Genomic DNA, 21,670 nt, shown 5'->3' with positions numbered 1-21,670 from the left:
CTTAGAAACATCACAGAGAATTCATTAAAGCATCTTGCACTGAAGCTGGAGGAGAATCAATAGAGTCAGTTCAGCACCACAAGTTATGCTTTCATTTTTCACATGTTGCATCCAAACACGGCTCTTGGAGAAGCTAATTCAAGTCCTGTGCTTACAAACAATTCTGCTGAAGTTAGTAAAGCTGTATGCTTTTGCCTGCAATTAGAAGGAAGCCAAGAAATGCACCAGTATGAGACCCATTGCTCCCAGAGACATTAATGGAACAAAAAGGGTCCTTAATGAGTTTTCCCCTATGGGTGCAAGGATACACGTGGGTCTAACACCTAGCACAGCACTTCCCTCTTTTACAAAAAAAAAAAAAAAAAAAAAATCTAGCATCAAAACAAACTCACAGCATGTGTGCTACACTCCTATTTAGTGTACTAGCTATTTACTAAACTCTCTTGGAGGCACATTTGCAAGCACTGCAAGTAATTCTTTCTCATGCCCTAGAGATTTTTCAAGTAATCCACCCATTATGAAATTCCTTCGGTGCCATACAAAAACCTGGTTTGACATTGTTCACTCAGGATTCTGTTGTTCTGTTGCTTCCTGTAACTAAGGCTCCAGACTCCCTCCTTAAAAAGTAAAATAGAAAAAGAAAACTAACTTAAAAACATGAGTGTTCAAAACCAACGCTAAAAATCAGGTCCTTGGAGAAAAAGAGCAATTAAAGAAAGATTTTAAAAATGTAACAGAGCGGTATTAAGATAATGGGGTCAAATTACAAGACAAACTGAGCTGTGACATTAGGACTTGTGAAGACAGCTGTCAGAAACCCACATTTCTATCAATTTCAGTGAAATGCCATCATTAGCAGTTTTAGTTACAAGTCCTTAGCTGTCCAAGCTCTCTCAAGACAATGTCATTCAAAATTCATTACTAAGACAGGTTTTTTAAACTCAGCATCTCTGCTCAGAGGGTTATTTTGAGTCACGTGCACTAGAGCTTCTGTGGTCTACACATAGACCACTAACCCACAGTGCATTAATTTCTCTTTATGATATGCACTGCCTACACAGAGCTTCCTATCCAGTCCATACAGCATTACTTATCACGCAGTGATCCATTTAGGCTGTAAAACATATGATTAAAGCCACAATTTTAAAAAGCCTTCATCTTCAAGAATGACATTTAATCATATGTTTAAGTGCTCCTGTGTATCAAAGCCTGAATGTTCTGCTTTATTTAAATGAGGTTATTAAGAAGTTAAACAAGTACTTAGATTTTCTGAAATCATGCTCTCAAAAAAAGCAACCAGATCCACAAATAGAAGATCTCATTTTAAATACATTTTTAATATATTCAGAATTATTGTATTACATCTGAGCCTTAAAACAGCAAGTAGTTGATTACATGCGTGTACAAGGAGAACCCATTTCTGGATTACCATAATATGCTACCAAGCTGAAGCATTAGAGAGACTAAAAGCATTTCAATATCTGTTTTCTTTGAACAAGGCTTAAGAAAAGTCAGAGGTATAATATTTCATGACAGCTTTCTTCTAGTAAAAATTTTATTGTCAGAAAACTTGTTTAAAGGACAAGCAGCCTAAGTAAATGTGCTGATATATGAGAACACACCAAAGGCAATTTCTCTCACTTGTTTTCATTGGAATGCCTGGGAAAAAAACTCCAAAACCTTGAGTTGCTGTTCAAGAAGCAGTAGTTATATGCAGTATTTTCATATCATGCTAGCAAGCAAACAATAAATATATCAAATACTTTTAAAGGAATGCAGTGGACTGACTGTAGTCATTCAGAATATGATCCAGATTTCTGCCAGGAATTTTTATACCAGCAATTTAGGATATTTAAAATACACATTGAATAGCTTCCCAAATATCACATGCACCCAATCATTCCAAAACATTCTAATAAACCAAAACACCACTAGAACACATATATATCAGTCTCCACAAGGCTTTGAGAATACATTTGTAGGATAATTTCTCTACTGTACTGTAATACTGTGAGGTATGAATAACTTTGAAAATTTAGAACACCAGTTCTTCACAGCAACTTCCTGTGACCCTATGTCTATATGTCCTCAGGGAAGTGAGGTTTTCTGCAAGAAGGCCATGGATATTAAGTGAATATAGCAGAATTTTTTCTTTTTCTGAAACAGAAATTGTGGTAATACTTTATAGATTTCCTTGCCATACTGCTTGAGAACAGACAAGAGGGGAAAAAGTGGGGGTTTCCCCCTTCCACTCCTAAAGAGCAGGAGAGTTCAAGAACAGGGAATCTATAAGATAATGGTGAAATAAATGCTGCAACTCACAGCTGAAGGGAGCTAGGAAAAGTACTTTTGGATCACTTAAAGATAAAAACATGTCAACTAAAAGAGAAATAACTTAGCCTGTTATTAAACAAATGCACAATCAAAGCATGATATTTGACTCTTTCCAATACTGACAGGAGCCACACCATGGCAATTCTTATGGAGTCCATGAGGATGGGAGCAAGCCATTCTGCATGGGATGAGGTCAGACCATACTGCAGAAGCCACCACTTTCACTCAGTTCTGTGCCTGAAACTAGCACGAATCAACGTGCAGGACACAGCTCTACCAACACTGGCAGGCTGGAGAGCTTCCTGCACCAGATCTACTGGATATGAGTGCTGGGCAGGCCTGTGGGTTTCCATCTCGGGGTGACCCAGATGTATCAGGCTTACTGGGCTGAGCAGTGGGATGGTGCTGGCCCCAGGCACAGGCTTATGGTGACCTCCTGGTCCTGAAGGACGTCAACAGCAGGATTCTCCTCAGGTTTTATGTTCATCCTGCCCACAGTGCTCAGCAAAGTTGATCAGCACAAAATGCAGTGAAATAAAATGCAGTCAGACAAGAAAACTAAGAGTGTTTTGGTATCAAACATTTCCAAATATTTCCAAAACATATTCAAACAACAAAATTATACGAAGTGAAATTCCAAGTACTGGTTACCAGGTCTGAGATTAAAATCTAAAGCTTTTCTAAATAACATCCTCTGTTCTTAATGACACTATGCAACATATGTTAATGCTAAGCTACAAGGAATTTCCACCCAAACTAGTTTGGTGTACTTTACTTTTAACATCCTGTTGACAAGAGGTAATATACCACTATTAAATAAAAACACATTCTTCAAAGTGACAAATGATAGATCTTTCTTTCAGACCACATGAAGGCTTTTGGTAACTGTGGCATTTACTAAGTAAAAGGAACTGACCTTTTGGGAGGTCAAATGGGTTGATAACTTGGCTAGCTGTCTCTGCTGAAACAGGAATAGAAAGTCAGATGTAACAATTTGCCTTTGACACAGAAAAAAATGTTTATTTTTGTTAATCAGATAACAAAACCTTGGTTTTATGCTAAATCCCTGAGCTGGAATGTTTACAGTTTAGATAGGATGTGTTCAGAAGACATTTGCAACATTGGCCTGTTCTAACATAAAGGATTTTTAGGAAATACTTGTAAACAGACATTGTTAAAGTGAAAGCAGTGGAAAACAGAATGTACAGAAAGCCATCTATTGAAAAAAAATTAACATGTGTTTATTTTTGGAAGGGGTGATCTGAGAACTTTTCTTTCAGTGCCTGCAATAAGATGACACCTTTAACATTTGTCATGTAGTTTTGTTAAGCCACAGAAAGTGCAAACTTGCAAGAATATGGTTCTATCGACTTATTCACTGCAAGCATTGAAAAGCACTTCTAACAATTTTAGATTTACATCAACAAAAATAACAGAATAAGTTGATTTTATAAGTTGATTTTCCTCCTATGATTTTTGTGTGACTGCTCAGTGAACAAAACTAATACATATAATATTTTAATCTGCCCCTATCTAATCTTACAGCCAAATACACTGCTCATTACTATACAGTAAATATATTATTTGAGGTAATCAAAATAAAATAATTAAAACATTTAAAACTGCCCTTGCTCCAAATGTATCTCAATGACTTAGAAAGCTTACCCAGCAGTAACTTTCAAGTCTTAGCTACAAGGGCAGTCAGTGAATTAAAGACTGGGAGTCAAATCTGAGGATTACACCTTGGGGAAGTCACTATCTCTAACATAAGCCTTTGCCATTAAGAAAACAACATGAATAGCTACTGACTGTGCTGAAATTTGGCAAGAAACAATAGTAGAGGTTTGGACCCAGACATGAGGCGGTTTTGAAACGAAACACATTTACTGAAGTAACTATCAGGACTGCTTTTCCTGACTGGTAGTTAAACTAGTCGGAGTGCATCCCTAAGCCACTCCTCTGACAGCTCCTCAACAAGTCCTTCCAAAGGCAACTCGAGATGAGGAAAAGACAAGTTCCAACTTGTCTACGGCGAGATAGGCAGAGGCAAAAAAGTAGAAGTAAACACCAGTAACAGTCCCCTGACTTAGCATCTCTCTCCTTGTACTCTGAGTACTCACATTTCATCTCCCTCTTTCCCAGCCCAGCATTCTGGGAGAGAGGTCCTGGGAGGAATTCTGCTGCAGGCAATTCCTTCCATATTGCCTACTGCTCCAGTGTGGAGGAGCCCCACATTGAATTTGGAGCACCTCTAACTTCTGATAGGCCTCACATACATGCTGCTGAACAGAAGATACAAACTATGCTGGAATAGCAAAAATAAGTAGTCTTATACTCTTGACTAACTTTAACAGACATGTATTTTTAAAACAACTGTATATTCCCATTTTTAGAAATAAACACTTCTAACACACATTATCTATTTTGCTCTGCATTTTATTAACAGTGTAAGACAAATACAGCATTTGCTTAAACCTGAGAAAAACGCTGTTTGGCTGATGACACTGTCTATCACACAAGACAATGTTGTCTCATTGCTGCCCTGCCCTCTCCCACCCTATTTTCCACATTCCCCTTCTGTCTCTGTGTTTCAGGCTCCAAGCATTCACAAGACTTTTGCCTGTACTGTGCCAAGCACAGAGAACACAGTTAGTTTCTCAGGGGCTCTATGCAACTACTTAGAAATCCAGATGTTAGTACAAGAAATGTAATAAACCAGAAGGGTCCATCAAATGCAGTAAGAGGTTTGCATTCATCACTCCCTCACTTCTACTCCAAATTTCAACACTCATTACAGAAATAATTACAAGGGAGAACAGCAACCTGTAAACATATGATATTTCAGCCTCAAGTGCCTCAGTCTCTGCTAACAGCTGGCTAGTCTCTTCACGATCTTAGCCATGCAGTCCAAGTCCTGCCAAGGAGTGTTTCCAAAGGAATTCTTTTCAATGGACCTGTGCATTATGTGCACAAAGATAAGCAACTGGGAGCTTATCTTTGACAGAACCTGCCCCACCTCCCAAACTCTCAGAAAAATGACTAAGTAGGACTGAAAACTCAAAGACTTGTTACATTATAGGATTACAGTCTTACAGAAACCTTTCTAGAAACTTTCTGCTGGCTGGTCTTTTAATTATGACCGTGACAACTAATGCCCATAGGCAAAACAGGCTTTTTGGCCTCATTGTCGTGGAATTGGGAGAAAAGACAAGAATTCCTGACTTTCTTCTATTCTTCACAAGTGTATGTTTCCTTGATTTGTTAGTCCATCCTCCCAAAATGTGATAAGCAATGTTAACAAGGGGGCTGAAATTGCTCAAGCCATGCACATTGCTTGGGTATTTGCAACAAAAAATTTGACCAATCCTAAAAATACATGTCCTCATAGTAGTATTGTCTAAATTATGTACATGTATGTGGCTTCTACTTCACTCCTGCCAAAGGGCATGATTGCCTTTCCCACAGATTTTCTGTGGCAACTGTGATGAAGAGTCCTCACCACTGAAACCATCAGGGCAACAGTGGAGAGAGGTCAAGAGGGTGCAAGATTGCATCTTCTCCATTATGCAAAATTTCAGCAAGCAAGTTGTTGCTGGCCCTGTGGATGTTATCTTAGCCCTAAAATGGGTAAACCCCATGGGGAAGAGTTCCAGTATCAGTGGTTGGCAGAGCGCCCACTGCTGTGGAAAATGTTCCAGTGACTGCAATGGTAAACAGCCCACAGGATCAGCTCCATTTCCCCAATGACTACAGCTTTGAAACCCTCTTTTTTTGAAGGGGGGGAAGACTGGCTTGTTTTCCTTCATCATCTCCCCACCTCCATCAGAATGCTTCAAAAATTAATCACAGGCAGAACATATGAACTCTCCTACCTCCTGCTCAGACATAACCAGTGCCAGCCTGTGTGTCACTGCTTCTACTTAATTCTGGAATTTTCTTTGCATGCAAGGGATTAGCCTGGATGCTAGTTGTCATGAAATGTGTTTTGCCTTCTATGTACATAGGGATTTAGAGCGTGCAATTTTGAACTATTTGCAGCTATATATACACATGTGCAAATAAATCTCCCCCATGCCACAGCAACATACAGTACATAAGAGCGTAAGCAGAGGTAGCCTCGAAGGAATCGTTTCAGTCCCCAAAAACAGATACGGCTCTTCTGTTCCCATGATTTTTCCTTTTTTCAAATATATAGAACATATAAATGTTTTCAGATCTGCAAGTTTCGTTCCTGTCTATCTGAAATTCAACAGTTTGTATAACCAGACCTGAATATAATCATAGCCTCTGTCAGATACCCAGACAATGTCCACTCCTTCAGTAATGACTCACATCTTATACTTTCCATCCTCTCCTCATTTTTACAACAAAGCAAAAGGCAGAAAAGCTTGCAACAGACAGAAATATACTGACAGTCTCAATTAAAGGGCAGAAGCATGAACATGACAGTAAAATGGTAATTTTTCCTTCTAATAAAAAGTGATTCAGTATTCTGTCTCCTAACCAGCATCTGGACAAACTAGAGAAGTGGGTGCATAAGAACTAAATGGTTCAGCAAGGCCAAGTGCAAAGTGATACACCTGGGTCAGGGCAATCCCAGACATGGGTACAGAATGTGAGAAGAACTCATTGAGAGCTTCTCTGCCAAAAAGACTTGGCGGTGCTCGTGGATGAAAACTTGGACTTGAGTCAACAGCATCAGTGCTTGCAGTCCAAAATGCCAACCACACCCTCAACTGCACCAAAAGCAAAGCAGAGAGGAGATCAAGGGAGGAGGATTCTGCCCCTCTACTCTGCTGAGACACCACATGGAATTCTGAATCCAGCCCTGTGGTCCTCAGCACAGGAAGCACATGGCCCTGTTTAGAGCACGTCTAGAAAAGGGCAACAAAGATGATCAGAGGGCTGGAACAACTCTCCTCCAAAGACAGGCTGAGAAAGCTGGGATTGTTCTGCCTGGAGAGGGAAAGGCTCCAGGAACACATCAGTGTGGCATTCCAGTAGCTAAAGGGGGTCTATAAAAAAAGAAAAAGTTATTTTTACACAGGGAGATGATGACTGAACAAGTGGAATGGTTTTAAACTAGAAGAGGGGAGATTTACATTAGGTGTTAGGAATAAATTCTTTCCTCAGAGGGGTAGTGAGACACTGGAACAGACTGCCTGGAGAATCTGTGGATGTCTCATCCTTGGAAGGTGAGGTTGGATAGCACTATGAACAACCTGGTCTAGTGGAAGGTGTCCCTGCCCATGGCAGGTAGGCTGGAACTAGATGGTCTTCAAGGGCCCTTTCAACCCAAGCCATTCCATGATTCTATGCTCTCTTGTCTCTCCTTGCAACAAAAAGCATTTATAACAAGTACCCCTGATGACAGTGTCTACAACAAGCTCAGGAAATACACAGGAAGAAACTCCATGCAGGGAATTTTTTCTAGTGTGCATGGATCCAAAAGACAGATTCATGTGTACCAAATCATTGTGCTTGGTTCTGGCTGGCATTGGGACTCCAGAGATATTGACTCACTCAGAAGGAGCAAGGATGCTAAATTAGCCCAAGCTCCACCAAAACTGGAACTGTGCTTGCAGGAACCAAGGAAAGTCAAAGCAGAAGGTAAACTGGTGACCTTTCTAACTACATATTATGGGTTTTCTCTTGCAGGCTGAGCAGGTTCTCAGAAAAATATAGGAAAAAACCACACAGATGTTGGGCAACTAATGACCTTTTTTCATTATTATAATAGAATAAAAGAAACCAAAAATGAGAAACACATATGTCATTGTACGCAAGTACCAATACATACAAAGAGATCTAGTGAACTCCAAAAACACAGTTTGTTTTTTTTTTTTTACATAGCTGCATTTTTTTTAATTTGAAAGCATGTTTGCAATGCAGCTCTGGAGCCTAAAAATTCCTACTTGGCACCTCTGTTCCTCCTGGAAGACTAGGAGTTGGAAAAGTTCTACTTCAGCAGGAAGGGAAGGATAAGGACCTTTGTAATTTGAGATACTTTTTTTTTTTTTTAGTGTTTTAGTATCTCCTAGCAGTGACCTACTTTATGAATGTAAAGCCCACTCAGTTCCCACTGAACTGAAACCATTTAGAAGAGACACAGAACGATTACTGAACACTATTTTCTTACTGATCAGCACAAAGTTATTTGGCACAAGCATCTCTGTAAATGTTTGTGCAAGACTAGGTAAATTTGCAGTGTATGATGGCCCTCAGACCTGTGTTTCTGTCAAGTGAGAAGGCTCATAGTCTAGCACTGCAGCTCAGCTATGCTTCAGCAGAAATACAGAATGCTAGAGGCTGAGCTTAAAATCATTGCTGTCTTTCCCTTTGAGTCTGTTCTTTCTTGTTTTGTTCAATGTTTCCCTTTGCAAACCAAAAGAAGATTAGTTTTCAAATGGAATTATTGTAAGGGCAAAGAAGACAATTTGTGAAGTGCATTATACTGGGCTCTGTTTTGGCATGGAGAAACCAGAGGAAGAGGAGGGAATGTACTCAGCTCTGGGCAAGTACCAGAGGAAAAGCACAGCTCCAGAATCACTTTCAGCCTCATGAAGCTGAAGGCAAAGTCTGATTTAGGATATGCAAGGAGGTCTGATGGCCTCGGCTCACAGTGACACTGGCAGCCTGCCACAGTATTCTGTTCACGTGTGCCTGAGATATCCATGGGCCCAGAGCTGTAATTATGGTCTCAGATATCACAGTACTACTAGCCCAGGAGATATTTATGGATCTGATCCGTACAACCTATAGGCACTGTGAAGTTTCAGGCACATTCAAGAAAACTCCCCACTCCAGAAGAGGGACAGCAAGTCTGTAGCAGCTCTTTCAAGCTACATCAAAGCAACACACTCCACTAGGTCTCACCACTGAAAGGTCTGAACAGGGTTAACTGCAGGCACAGGGCTCAGGCTCACACCACACAGGATAGCAGAGGCATACTAATGAGCTGTGAACCAGGTTAAGCATTAGCACTGCTTGTTTCCCTATGGAGTGGCTTGCTGATTCTCACAGTTGCATTTTAAGCTCACAATAATAATATGGACAAGCACATACTTTCCTCTGCGAAAAGGTAAAGGCCAGACAACTACTTCCATGCTATTTATTTCTAGAAAGCTTATGAAGTATTTAGAGAATAGAGTGCAATCCAAGAACCTAGCTAGAGAGAAAAAAGCTCCCTTTTGTTTGCTATTTATATTGCTAACTTTTGCCCCAAGGGATACTATCACACAAACAGAATCACCAAAATGTCACATCTGCGGGAAAGAAGCCCACAACCACCAACGAGGTGCATGCAGAATATACCTCAGCATGGGGAGCAGAAACTATTGCAGGTTGCAAAATGCTAGTTCCACGTGAAGCCTAGGGAGGCTTCTGTGTCCTTGTGTGAGCAGACAGGACTTAGTGTGAAATATCCCCATCAGACAGTAAGATGCATGGGATAAAAGGAGCCTGATTCTCATCACACTTACTTGGCCCTGGAGTAGCTCTGGTTTAGTGTGAAAGAATACCTCCACTTTACTACAGCTTTAGACTCTCTGCAAACACACACTTCTCACATCCATAATCTAAAGCATTACTTTCAGCAGCATAACTGCAGCCATGCAGCCTCATCAATGTGCAGTATTTTCTCCAAAATAGCTTATGTTCATTGATAGAGGGGTTTCAGTCACTTTCATGCTAAAGCAACAACTCTGACACCCACTCACATTCAGGCACAGACAAGTCCTATACAAGACAAGCATCAGGAAAATTTGCTTGTTTTGAAAAATATTTAAGAACAGGATTTTGAAACTTCTATTTCCGTAAATATTGGAATCCCAAACCCAGTGCCTGCCCTTAACCGAGACCACTTGCCCTTCAGGCTGAGGGCAGCCAAACGTATCAGATTGCTCTGCCTGCTCCCAGGCAGTTGGAAAGCTGCATGGGGGTATTTCAGTGACAGCCTGTATCTCTGCTAAAATTTACTTCTTTGAAGCATTTGGTGTCTATTGACCAAGAGGATTCAAAGCCACCCTGCAATGCTTTCTCTACTATGGTAATTCTAAATATTTTCCAACTTACAGTGCTCTCTGAAGGAAGACATTTGATATTGCTGTATGCAGTTAAGAAGCAGAGTGCTTTCGTATTACAGAAAATACAGAGCTTTAAAATAAATTAAGACTGTAATATCTTCATTACTAAAGCTGCTTTGCACTGAGAAAGCCTTATGATGAGAAAGCAGTGCAAACATTCCAGTAAATGCAGTTGTCTATTCTCAGCATCAAAAAAAAAAATTTAAATGCAAACTAGAAAACTAAAGTATGCTATATTTTGTATGTGCTTACATAAACAACATAACCCTAAACCCTGATCAGATTAGAAGTGTACATTAACACGGATTAGAAGTTAACACATGTACAATACAGATGAACGTTTTTTCCTTCCTGATACCAGCTGCATGAAACTGTAGCAGAAGAAATGCCTTTAAACCAGGAGGAAGTATCAGCATTTTAAACTCAGGCTTCCACCAGCTTAATCAGGTATTTTTTCAGTATGAAAGAAGTTCTTCTATTTATACTAAAACATATGCCATTTTAGCAACAGCCTTTCACACAAATATATCCTAATTCTGCAGCATTTTTAAACACTTCACACAGATATTTCTCCAAAAGTTACACTGACAAAAGTCATTTCACCCTTTTGGGAAGTACTTGACGTCTATTTATTTTCAGCCTTTTAACAGTCAGGACATCAAGCTCTCCTTCTGCCTCATCTCTAAATGCTACATAGTTTGATTTTAGCCAAACCACAAATAACATTTATTTTAGCTATTTAATCATTCTAGACCTTACCTTAAAAAAAAAAAAAAAAAAAAAAAAGGCAAGCCTTTTCCACTTTCTTCCATTAGAAGCAAATGCTGGCTTTCTGTTCTTTGAGGGTATCCTCTGACAGAAAGCTGTATTCCAACATACCTTGAAGGGAGAGCAGCGCTCACTGCCGGCTGTGTGACTTTTCAGGGGCTGCACAGGAGCCGGGCATTCCAAGAGCCGCGGTGTCACAGAGCCCCGGAGCTCGCTGGCTCCCACACGCCCGTCCTCGTCCCTGGCTGTCTGACAGCCGAACACTTTTTAGGGCTGTAGCAGGGCTCGTCTCCCAGCCCCTGTGCCTCTCCGAGAAATCATCCCCTCCCTGCTATTAAGTGCACGCTGCCATGATATCCTACACGCGCGTCACAGCCCGCATGCAGCGGCTGTGGGAAAGCTGCATTTATTTGTACAGGAAGCTTGAGCACAGCACTTCCTACTTCCCATCCGAGACTCAATTCAGCCGCAGGTGATTCCTGACAGCCGGGCAGCTCCCAGCCAAGGCACACCCTCCCCTTCTGCTGTGGGTCTCAGTGCAGCTTCCGAGCACGGCTCCCATCCGAGCCCCGACCGGGGAAAGCTGAGAGCAGCGAGGCTGTAGATGTGACACTCATCAAAGCCCTCCCAAATTAACCTGCCTGGGGAGAGCAGTTTGCATAGCAGCTGATGTCTGAAACCTCGCTGGCTTCTGCTTGTGAAAAAAAGTCATCTAAAAAAAAACAAACAAAAAAAAAACCTGATGTCTTCACGTTGGAGGGGAAGTGAGCAAAAATCTAAACTCAAAAGTAAAGTACCCGTGCAATTTCAGATCTGAGTGTTTAATGATGATGGTGTTCGTCTCATTCTGTCAATACTAAAATTTCACTCTTTAAGCTGTCCCTGTGTGCAAGAGGGGTTGGGAATCCTGCAGTTCCGTATTCCAGACCTAAGGGTGTGATTCACATCAGCCAAGTAGCAGGAGAATATCTAATTGTGCCACATGACACCAAACCCTCAAGAACTTTTCCTGCTGTAGGAAATGCACCACACCCACAGATAAGAAATATAGATATATCAGAGTGCAGAGAGTGCAGAAAAACAGAAGGAAGTATAAATGTTAATCTGCAATTTTCTTATGATGAAATAAATTTACTTTGTACTTCATGCAATCATTGCTGGCATTTTGCCTTCAGTACTTTCCTGTGAAAAATTATATATAGGCATTTCTTCCGGGATGTATAAAAGCTCACAGCTGAGCTTTTAGTTATTTTCAGACAATTATACTGCATCAGATTAATTTAAGAAAAAAAAAAAAGCTTGTGCAACTTTAATTCATCCTCCTTGCTGAATTATTCCTTTATATTACAGCTTTGCTTGAATTACCATCATATACTCTTTTCCTCTCAGAATAAGTAAAAACTTAGAATTTATCTATTTAACCCTGGGTGTTATAAATAATGTTAGATATAGTTATATATGTATAATTTATATAATTTATATATACCAATTTTTTATATTTACGTATTATTTATATATATTTAGGGAGGGAGGAGATAATAACCAGAAAAAATATAGCTGTTCCAACATGTGGGATCTTGTTGATCCTTATGGTGTTCATCAACATGGTTACAACAGGATTAGGCAAACTAGGGCCACGTCACATTTACTGCCACTTGAGCTAGCAGAGCATTCCCCAGCAGAAGTAGACATACATATTCTCAGCAGTGGCCAGTCCTAGAGAAGACTCAAGAAACACTGAAGGCTCAGAGCTATTTTTTAGGCTCTAGAGCAATACGGAAAACATGGAATACTTTGGAAAACTTTATGAGTAAAAAACAATTCTCGTTCTCTGGTCAGATTTTTATCCTTCTTGTTCTGTTCTAGTATGAAATAGCTTGAGCCTCTATCACTACTCTCTTCACTACCTTCCCTCTGCTTCCAGCTCCTATATTTTCCTCCTGCAGCTGCCCCCTTTGCTACTCTGCCTCTGTCACACAAGTACTTGATAGGCCACAGATGAAGCTCAGCAGGAAAACTCTCCCTGTGCTCAGCCCCTGTGCTCAGCACCACAGCACGTGAACAGCAAAAGGCAATTATCTCAAGGAGGACAGTGGTGAGAGAGGGAGGATGAAGGAAATCATGTCATTCATGCAGGTGGGAAAAATAGTAGGGCAGTAAGTTCAGAAGCAGAGCAGGGCAGCTGCCAACAGCAGAGTAGCAAAAGTAGCATCTGGTTTGGTACTTACTCCTTGCTGGCACAACAAAACAAAAACAAGCTTCACTGAAGTAGCCTCCACCAGTGAAGAGACAGAACTACAACAAAGATTACCTATCTTCCCTTCAGGTATGATGAGGCCAGCTTGTATCTGGGGGGCATGTTCTTTTAAACTATAAAAACTAGATTTAGTACATTAAAATGCACAAAAATTCTGGAAACTTCAGCTACAAACATCCCATCGTATTTTTATCCCATTTCCTACTACCTCCATGCAAGTTATAATGTGATTGCATAAACGTGCAAAACTGCTTACAACAAAATTATTTCCTTTAGCCATCAAAAAATTGGTGAGAAAAATAATGCTTCTCAAGAAATTTAATTAACTGGAAATGTTAAGATATGCTTGTTTCAAAAACTCTGCTTTTTGGGTATCAAATCCTAAACTGTGGGGCCCGGATTTACAGGCCAGACAATCACTTACTGATGCTCTGTGGACAGCTGGCTATGCCTCTGCTTCCATCTTCTCTTCAGTATTTGCCCCTACTTTTGTGCTTCTCCAGGATCTCCACAGCAAAGGGGAGCTGAAGGTGATGTGGCACTGTGCAGGAGCTCAGGCTACAAGGAGATGATCAATACTGATGATTCTTTCAATTGCCATCACCAAAAGATGTGAGCTGGACTTTTATGAGCTCTTCTGTGAAAATGATTTCTCTTTCAGCTGTACCTCGAGCCCAGGTACTTCACAGTTTCTCAGAAGCACATCTTGGAAGCTAATTTTATGAAGTGTTATGAGTCATGCTAAAATTGCTACCCAGCTCAAATCCCTGAATCTCTTACCCAGATAGATTGGCTTCCTTTCTGAGCCAACAAATAGAAAAGAAGTTCACATTGTCACACAATTCCAGACAAGGCACAAGCTAAAGTTCTCCCCATTTGCCTTCTTCTTGGACAGCTGTGATAGAAAGCACAAAACTGAAAGGGTCCAATTAATTTTTTGGACATGCTTAACTGATGCTTTTATACCTCCAGACTGGGGGAATAGCTGAGCCTTTGAGATGTCAAAATGCAGTATCACTGGAAACTTTTAGTTGAGTTACTAGCCAGAATAAGAATAAAGGCTGGCATAGTTAATTACTAACATGGCTGTGTCATCCTTGCAGTGACTCGAAATACTTCAGAAATGACTAAGCCACTCTTCATTAACTGAAATTACTAATTAATTTTTGACATAGATGGGTAAAAAAGTAATAGCATGACCAGTGAAAAGATCACTGACATCCCACAAACAAAATACCATTAACAGCAAGTGAAAACACTGAGTTAGTGTATAACTAACAGTTTCATTGTAATTCTACATAAAGAAAATAGGACTAGTTTATGAGGGAAAAAAAAATTCACTATCCTGTTTCACAGTTTTCAACTAAAAAAAAAATTAAATCACCTGAACAGCAATTGCTATACATATGTGTAATATTAAAAACAGGTTTTATAACAAGCTTTTTAAAATCAGAGCCTCACTAAAAAAAATTTGTCTTTATCAATTTTATATAGTGTACATGCAAATAATCCATTTCCCTATGGAAAAAGAAAGTATTTGTAGATGTAAGAGAGACAGTTTCACAACAAAAATAGATACTAATGAGTAACATAACCAATGCTGAAAACAAAAGAGGAAGGGGTTTTGCAAAGGGAGTATACCTATATTATCTGAAGTTGAAAGTGTGACACCCCTGATGTCATGTACTATTAATAGTTGTCTTCAATGGAAACTATTTTAAAGGGGAATTACACTATTAAAAAATCATTTGTGATACCTTCATAAACCAAATGTTTTAAAAAGGAATCTCTATTCCATATATGTATTTATACAACCACACAATGCTAGAAATCAGATGTCAGTGCAGAAAAACACAGAGCTATGCAATATTTTGCATGCAGACAAGCTTTAATCAGTACAGCTACAAGAAAATCAGGACCACATCTTTTCCTGTTTAAATAACCCTATTGTTCTACAATTCTGACTTAGTATGCTAGTCACTCCCTGACAAACCAGGCTTGAAATCTTCATTAATCCCTTCAGCTAAAACATAAAACTTTATTATAAGGAGTTTTCTATTAGAGTGAAATAAATCAAGTTAAATTATTTTGAAAGAATAGTAGGTGCAATGTATAGAGCTTTTAATTTTACAGTAAAAAAAGGGAGTGGGATGGCACACTGTCTACCGAACATTTATGATTATGATCTCAAAATGAGTGGATTTGTCTCAGACACAAAGAGTGGTAGGTGACTTACACTCATCCTGTTCCTATGAACCAAACAAAATGCAATATTCATTAGACTTTGTTGGCACAGTGGACCATCTCCAAACATAATCATATGGTTTCCATAAGTTCTATTTCTTCTCCATCCATATTTTTTCCTGTGTTTATACTTTAAACTATCTTTTGGTATTTGATCCATACAGAACCGTGCTAGAAGGGAAAAAATAAAATAGAGCCTCAGCAGAAAACCATGAGAAGTCAGCCTGCTAGCCCAATGGGTGGGTTTCAGGTGCTTAGAAATTTCGGCTTAAAAATCCAGGCCGATGGCTTTGACAGTGTATTACTGGAATTCCAGGGCACCTTGTCTTCTTGGGACCTGAAAACATCAAAAGAAACAAAGTGTATTTGCCCCCAGAGCAAAACCTGCTGGTGGCAGAGCTCTACTACCAGCACCACCAGCAGCAGGCATTTTGCCACTGGCAACCAAACAGCTCTACAGAAATTTTTGCTTAGGCTAACTCCTTTCTATTCACTATGTGCATGAAGAACCAGCCTGCAAGAAGAAAACAAGCTAAGTTTCTATGAGCCTGCCATAAATGAGACATTGATGAGCTGCCAGTGAACAGCAGACATCCAGCCCAGGGCAGCCAGAGCAGCACCCTCAGGCCAGGGCACATCCTCAGCCACCTCCTTGCGCTCAGGACACAGGGAAGAGGCTACTGTCACACCCCCCCTTGACCTTTTCCTGTGACATGAGGCATGCCTCAACAACTTGCTTTGCTCTCATATTCATGTGTTACACAAACAGAAGTAGAGTTGCTCAGCTCTTATGGGCATCAGGTAACAGGTGAGACCCTCTAGCTGTGAAAAGAGTAATTTATAAAGCAGCATTGAAGGAACCATACTAAATACACATGAAAGAGGAGACACTGAATTATCCTCTTCTCCTGCCTTCTCTTAAAGTTAGCACACATTTTTAACAAGAGTATATAAAGATTTCTTGGGGATAACTTAAGGCTCAGATAAATTGATTTTCTATTAATTATGCTTATAGCTAACTTCAGCACATGGCATAGACATTCAATCAAGCACAGATTTTATTTTTTTTTTCCCCTTTTGATCATGTGCCCAAAATGACACATTCTGTTGACTTTTAACAAACTGTTTTGGTAATGTACCTGGAATTGCAGTGATTTCAGACATCAGAATCACCATCAGTTTAAAAACTGAGAGGGGAAAACCATCCTGGCAACCAACACAGGAAGTTTTCTCTGTAACAGAGGAGGTCATCGACCTGTCCTTGTCATGAGATAAAAATGTGCACTGTTTTCATGTCTCTGATTCTACTGTGTTTTCTGTCCTGCCTCAAGCTCTTGACTGCTTTTTTTGGAAATAGTAAGAGACAGCTTTATTCCTTCCAACCCAAGCCAGTCTCCTAGGTGATGGCTTTGCCTTAGCCTGATTAGACTCTATCTACAGGTTTATAAGACAGGTAAAATTTGGAGGGGAGGGTGGCAGGGAGCACCTAATAATACATTTCAGCCCAGACCTTGTTGATTTAACTAACCTCTCAAGTCAAGGATGCACAGGTCAGAGATGAAACAGAGCTGAGACACTTAATTTTATGGCTATAAAAGCCAACAAGAGGACTTTCACTGACATCTGGCAGGAAGGACTAAGGTGAGGAGCTAATATATACCTTTGAGTCATAACTTTTCTTTAAGTATGACACACACAGCTTTTGGTTTATTTAGGGTGAGAAATAATTTCCAAGAGGTGTTGGACAAGGGTTACTCCAATGGACTGGCTATGCAGAGAAATAGTGGAGCTGAAGCATACCCATAGGGAAAAACCAAGAACTTGTCCCACTCTCCCAGCATCCCCTCACCTTACTCAACTTCCAGAAAGGGTCTCAATGCCATTCCACTCCCCTTTTACAGTCTCCTTTCCTCACCAGAATTTACATCTCACCCATTTATGATGAGACCAGATATGAAAAGGTTTGTCCAGATCCACTTTTCTCTCTATGGAATTTAATCATGTGGCCAGGTAACACAACTAATAGCTTCTAAGGATTTCAGCCTCCTAGTGCACCACAGCAGGGCTGTTTGAGTGATCCTATTTTCTCCCTGCTGCTTTAGGCTGGCAACCTTTGTAATGGCAGCATCCAACAAGGACACGGTACCACTTCCCAGATGAGAAGCAGCAACGTGTTAAAACATGTGCAGCTGTTTGCTGGCAGCATGCTTATCACATCACAGCTGAAGTAACAAAATCCAAGATTGCTTCACATTCTCGTTAGGATAGTGATAAAACTTTTTTCTCTCCTCTGCTCAGAGCACAGCAGACAGCAATTACAACAATCTCCTTGAAAGGACACCTTTAACACTCACCAGCTAGCAAGCAGTTGTTAAATTCAACAATCCCAAAATTAGGATAGTGGGAACTCAAAACCAAGTACATGGCTTGCTTGCTGCAAGTGACGTAAGGATACATTCGGTTGCACTGAAATAATTTGAGAAGGGTTTACTTAATGTTTATTTTTGTATCTGTTACAATCAACTGACAGGTAACTTAATTAAAAATAGGTGCTTTTAACCTGGTAATTTGTTTAAGACTCTTATAAAATTAGGGGTACCCAGTTGGGCAGAAAGAATCTCCAGGAAAAGAAACCTGATTTTTACAAGACTGATCAGGAGCAGGGGGGCAAGAGACATACCAAAACCTTTGGTTGTCCAAACAGTCCTAAAATCCAAGCAAACAGTGTTTTCTGCTTCAGTACTATCTGCGGTCATTGAAGAAATTACAAGTGAGCTCATCTTTTTGTTAAGCTTGACTTCATCTTTGAAAAGCCCCTGGCTCCACTTAGCTGCCCTATACACATCAGGAAGAAATTTAAACAGATCAAGTATTTCCTCCAAGTTTTGATTTTATACATGTATACATATTTCCTGGAATATGACAAAAAACAGTCGAGGCAAAATGCATCAATAAATCCATTCCCATCAAGAATTACTTTGCATTATACAATATAAACAAATATATAAAATATATAAACAAAGCTTTGAAGCATGAACTCTGAATTTTTAGTTTCCATGAATTCTATCTTACAAGGTGAAGAAATCTGTTCAGTGACCTCTGACTGTAAGTAAATTTTTCTAAACTAAATTTTTCCTTACATTATCCTTAGGATAACTCTCTACATGCTTGCAATTTACATGCTTGGGAAAAACAATATCCTAAATCACAGGGAATGGAAATGCTGCATTGTGGAAGAAGAAGAAGAGACTTTAGACAAAAGGAGAAACAACTGGCCTACTTGCAAGAAAGAACCTGACACCTCTCTCAATTACCAAACGAGCAAAGCTAGGTCAGATCCCACCTGCAGAAGGCAGATGGGAAGAAACTTCCAGGATCTTGAAATCTGCCAAGGAGGTGTGAGAGAACATGAAGTTTAAGGAGGAACTCAACACAAAGTTTAAGGAAGGTTTGGTGGATGAGAGGCTGGACGTGACCCAGCAATGTACACTCACAGCCCAGAAAGCCAATTGCACGCAGGGCTGCGTAACAGGAACCATGGCCAGCAGAGTGAGGGAGGGGATTCTCCCCCTCTGTGCTCTCATGAGACCCCACCTGCAGTGATGCTTGCCCCTCTCAGGTCCCACACACAAGGATCTGCTGGGGTGAATGCTTGCCCCTCTCAGGTCCCACACACAAGAAGGCCATGGATCTGCTGGGGTGAGTTCAGAGGAGGACCACAAAGATGATCAAAAGGCTGGAGCACACCTCCTACAAAGACAGGCTGAGAGAACTGGGGTTGTTCAGCCTGGAGAAGGGAAGGGTTGAGGGAGACCTTATAACAGTTTCCAGGGACCTACATGAGAGCTAGGGAGAAACTTTACAAATGTGAGTAGTGACAGGTCAAGAGGGAATGGCTGTAAAATGCTCCATAATTCTAACAGAGGCCAAAGGCAGGGAAACCATTTCACTCTCCTGAATATGAAAGCAGCAGCATGAAGAGACTGAGCATAACACTCTCCAGTCTTTCTGATTTTGATTCATGAATAGAGTACATTTGCCATACTGAAAAAAAAGCAAGTGAAAGGGAAGAAGAATCATACACAGAGAATATTTTGAACATTGCGTGAAAAAACACTAAGACTTTTTAGCTTTGTATATCTTCATGGCTTTTTGAACAACATAAACAAAAAGATGACAAACAGCACTTCCCAATACCCTTGCAGAGAACAAACTCAGTGTCAAAGTCTAGACATATAGCATCCCCAGCACCCCTCTTGGTGATCACAAACATCCCACCACTCTCTGGGTGTCCCAGGGAGCAAGCTGCCACAGGTTTCAGTTGGGAAAGCAGCACAAAGCACCTCTCTGGGTTGACAAAACTGGAACGAAGAGGCTGTTTCCTACTGAGCAAACCTCAGAGTAATTATATAGCACAACTTGGTCAGAACCAAGAAATTCCACCTGAGATCCTCTTGAAATATGGTGATCATCACACTTTGCCACAGGAACAGGGTTTACAACAATGGCTTCTCACCTTTGGGTTAAAAATAGTATCAGATCGTGATGTGAGATGTAGCACTCAAAGTTGTACGTGGAAACTGAAGTTGAACAGCAGGAGACCATAGCTTATTTCAACTATGGATTTATTCCTGATAATACTAGTTTAAGGATTTAAAGTATTTCTGGCAGTACTGTTAAATTGTTTATTTAATGATAATTGTTTCACTTTCCCCAAGGAAAATGACAGGAAACATGAATCAAGATTGCTCAAAAACTAAAATAACAGCTTCCTTTGTCCTTATTAATAACATTTTTGTTTTTGTGACCTGAGTGGTTATTTGTGAATGTGTTTACTGTGTGAAATCTTTTTCCAATGAGTCATTATTTTGATGCAATATTTTACATAAAGCAAACAGCTGATCTTATGTGTGATTTCTTTTCTTGTCAATAGGACTAGGAAGGAGAGGAGAGAACTGAAAAACACGTAGGAAGAATAAATAAAATTAATGTTTTACAGGAAATCTGATGTTCTCTGGATGTTCTGCTGCAGTTAATTTCCACTAAACACAGCAGAGTATGACGGGAATGGAGATAGTGACGGTGAAGGAAAAATTCCAATAATGTGCTTTCATTCTTTGATTGTCTTTCCAGGAAACAGAGAAGTTGCTTCAGTCTCCTTCAAATGGCAACAAGTGCGCAATAAATTTTTTATCTCTTAGTGATAACCCAGATGTGCAACACTCCATATACCAAGATGTTTTGAGTTTCAATACTATTATGGGCCACAAGGCCCATCCATCACTCTGTCTAGACCACACAAAATCTGTTCTTGGCACTGCATGAAGGTTTAAGATTCTCTCACATTAAAGCATCCATAAACTGACAATCAAGATCTCTGCTCTCTATACCATCCATTTCCAAACAACATGATTTTTTCTATTGTAAAAAGATTCCAAAAAGCTTATGAATTTAAAATAATGAACATTTGTACAAGCGTCTCCAGCATGTTGCTGAAAAACAGTCAGTGAGTAAATTATTTTCCTCATTCAGAAGGCATTGCAAACCATGGTTTTCCTCAGGAATGGAGATTTATTAATTTGTCAGATTTTATGCTCCAAACTTGTATGTGAAGAAATGGTTGAGCAGCAAAACTGACAAAGCCTGGTTTCTAAGGATTTGTGTGCCTTAAGGCTACTGAAACAATAACCCTAGTTCCCTGATATTGCTTCCAAAGTGCCCCTAGAGCAGTCATAAACTGCACTGCCCCACATGCACACTGGTTACTGAGCCTTATATGTGATGCTGGGTTTTTGACTGGATGTACTAGAAAATGTGCAACAGGAGAGAGTCTTGCCTGCCTTTTTACATCAATGGCTCAGAAAGTTGTCAAGCGTATCAGCAGACAAATAGTGTAATTTACATGAGCTCTATTTCCCTAAGAAATTCAGTTAAGCAGGAGACTTAAATCAGCTCAAACCTTTAAGGATTAGACTGATCATTT

General features: G+C 40.0%; 1 protein-coding gene across 3 annotated transcripts in view; it reads right to left on the bottom strand.

The window, feature by feature from the left end:
• The window catches only part of RNF144B (ring finger protein 144B), an 85,946-nt gene that overhangs the window by 37,427 nt on the left and 26,849 nt on the right, over positions 1–21,670 (bottom strand). Inside the window, exons 1-2 of one of the 3 annotated variants that reach the window (XM_039712049.1) lie at positions 11,298–11,742; positions 3,251–3,295 (exon numbers count right to left, since the gene is read on the bottom strand). The exons of 1 other annotated variant lie outside the window; for it this stretch is intronic. The gene's annotated coding sequence lies outside the window, so the exon portion shown is untranslated. Of the gene's footprint in view, positions 1–3,250; positions 3,296–11,297; positions 11,743–21,670 lie in introns of those variants that run through there. One more of the 3 variants, XM_039712048.1, reaches the window with a different exon arrangement.

This window comes from Passer montanus, unplaced genomic scaffold, assembly GCF_014805655.1.
Source record: "Passer montanus isolate IOZ18808 unplaced genomic scaffold, ASM1480565v1 scaffold26, whole genome shotgun sequence".
NCBI classification, from domain to species: domain Eukaryota; kingdom Metazoa; phylum Chordata; class Aves; order Passeriformes; family Passeridae; genus Passer; species Passer montanus.
Note: the sequence above shows the minus strand (reverse complement) of the source record. Positions and strands in the feature narration are given on the sequence as shown.